The sequence below is a fragment of the Chaetura pelagica genome, unplaced genomic scaffold, assembly GCF_000747805.2.
Source record: "Chaetura pelagica isolate M959 unplaced genomic scaffold, ChaPel_1.0 scaffold37, whole genome shotgun sequence".
Taxonomy (NCBI): Eukaryota; Metazoa; Chordata; class Aves; order Apodiformes; family Apodidae; genus Chaetura; species Chaetura pelagica.
Genome location: NW_009954567.1, coordinates 6,899,214 through 6,902,280, shown reverse-complemented (window position 1 = coordinate 6,902,280; position 3,067 = coordinate 6,899,214).

The window sequence follows — 3,067 nt, the reverse complement described above, 5'->3', positions numbered from 1 at the left end:
TTCAGCAACTCCGTATTTTTCCCTCAGTTCTGCATTCTTATTTTTTGTATCAGAAATCAATTATTCATTGCTTTAGTGTTGTACCTACGATACCCTTAATAACTTGCTGCTTTTTATCTCCCTATGTAGCAACATTTGTAATTAACTTTATAGAAAGGCTAGCTTGATTTAACTTCTGGCAGCTCTCATAATTCCCATTGTTCTTGGTCACAGAAAAAACTTGTTTTATTGACCCTTCCTTTCCACCTATGAGTCCACTCATAGAATACTGAATAATTATCAGTTCTAGCTTGAATCACCTCACCTGAGACTTTGCTCTAGCTGGATACAAGAATTTCGGAAACCTCTAACTCCCTCTGCTTCAGTCTTAAACCTTACCTTTTCAGCTTAGCTTTGTGAAAGAAGCTATATGACACAGTTACCAAAGTTGCTTAGCGTAACACTGAACTTGATCTAGAAAGTTGCCTGTAGTCCTTCTTGTAAGTGGTAGGAGGAAACACCAGTTCCTTGGCAATACCAACCAAGCAACTACTTTTCAAGAAAATAAGTATCCAAATGAAGGATCAAAAAAGGCTGAATGAGTGAGATTTTGTAGCAACTACTTAAGATTCAAGTCTGGGAATATATTTACCTAAAAAAATACAAAAAATGTTAATGTAAAACCAAAACTATGTCAACAAAATAAAAAAATGAGAAAGTAAGAAATATGGAAATAACTTTTACCTTAAGGATCAAGTAGCAAAAATGGAGGAAGTTACAACCACGAGATTCAAATACATGCTTAAGACCAGCTATCTGAATTTGGGAATGACAAAAGCAGAGAGTAATCAAGGACACATATTAGTTATTAGTGTAATAAATACAGAAGAAAAAAAAAAGTAAAAGGTGAAGGTGAATAGATAAAAGGTTAATTCAAGACACGTGAGGACAGAAGAAGGAAGTATTTAATTATTAAATGTACTTCTCTTATAGAAAATGTTATACCAGGCATTTCCAAATACAACATTTCAAAATGTTAATACAGAAGATATAAACCAGGGAAATTAAGACACAAAGACTGCTTACAGCCAGTCATCTTTTCCTATGACAAAAGCAGTGGAAGGGAACAGAAAACACACAAGATTTTATTAATCCCTTTGGAAAATAATTGCTACCTGACGCATTTTTAAAAAATACTTTCTAAGAAATTATTATCCAGGTTTAGCAAGCATGGGATACTTACAGAGTAACACACTGCTCCATATATTCACATGGTTCAGCAGCAGCAAGCTTTTTTTCTTCTACAGTTAGATATGGTTTCAGTGTAACCTCAAAGTTTCTGCCTTTAAGAGCAGACTTAATAATGCAAGATACCTCGATTACTTTACCCAACTTTGTAGAATTTCGTTCCATTATTCTAAGTACAGTATTTCAATTAAAAAAAAAAAAAAGGAAAGAAGAAAGACTGCACTCAAGGAAGCTTGCCTGTTGAAGCTGAGGTAGACTCAAGAAATTACGTAACAGGATACCCACTCCCTTGCTGTTTCAACTTCTAAAAACAAATACCCTACATAGATTTCAAAGGTCATTTCCCTCCAAAAACAACTCTTATCAACACCCTCAATGAACAATGTTCCCAAATGCATTTCAGCCTTTCATAATACAGTTTATTGTACAGTACAACAATATTTTCATCTTCTGAGCACTAAGAAGATTTAAGGGAATTTCAAACCTTCAGTAAAATCCATTTAAACAGAAAACAAATGCAAGCTTCAGTCTGCTGTTCGTGTTTCTATACTCATTAGTTATTCTGAAGTGACAGGTCATCAGTACATAATGTTAGATGAAGAATTTCTTTAGCACTTATGTCCACATGACAGGAGCTCAGGAATCCACAAGCAGCTCTCCAGCTATATCAATCTTTTCTTCTCCCTGATAAAACTTTGAGCATAGTTTCAGCCTTACACAGTTAGGTACATATTACAAATGACTGAAATACAAGCTTTATTACTTCAGCAGCAAAACCAAGTTTAAAGCAGCCTGATCTGATAGTTTGTGGATAAATGTGGAGCTTTATGGAGAAGGACAGTAAAGGCCTTAACAAACCAAATAACAAACAACACCAAAAAAAAACCTTTTTAAGAGTAAATATATCACCCCTGAGCCCATTTTCTCCAACCGTTAAGAACAGGTGAATTGACTTTCTGAGGGGAAAAAAAAAAACCCACACTCAAAGATTCCCACCTGTCTGCCTAATACCATATCTAAGAATGCAAAGAGGTTCCCTGAGCTTCTGACTACAGTCTAACATCTCAACCTCTATATAACATGGCTATACTGTCCTAACTGTGTTCTTTTGAAAGCATTGGTGTGGACCCCAATTAGAAATATTATACACAGCAGAAACAGGCTACAAAATACAGTAGTATTTATATAGCATCTACCATAAAAGGCAATGAGCCAATCACTAATACATTAAAAAATCAGTACTTAGTCATCTTTATAATCTCCACCACCCGTCTTCTGTCCCTCAATAAGAATTCGAAAGCTAAGGAGTTTAAATTAGAAATGCAAATTCGTCCACTAACTTTCACTCATAGCAGCATGACAGACCTGCGACAATATAACACAATCAACATCATAAAACACATCCAGAATAATACAGTCTCTTTAAATTACTGGTCAAATGTAAAGTGAGGGAAGAGGATTTCTAACCGTCTTCTACGTTTTTGTATTTTATGTTTGTAGCTTTTAAGATGGATAATATTCTACTTTCACCTCCAAGCACTTCTTTCTTCACATGCCTTTCCACCACTGCTGGATTTGGTAAGGGTATGGCTATGGTAGGACCTGTAGTAAGTGCAGTGGTTAGGACTCATGTTCTACATGTTACTACTGTAAGAACGTAAACAAAACCCTACCAGTTAGATTTTTCTAGTTCTCATTCCCTTTCATGTTGCCTTCACTCCCCTGTCACTAAAAAAAAAAAAAAAAAAAAAAAAAAAAAAAAAAAAAACCCCCAACAAACACAAACCTAGAATCTCGTAAGGAACTCTAGGCAACCTTCACTAATAAATCCATAATGACT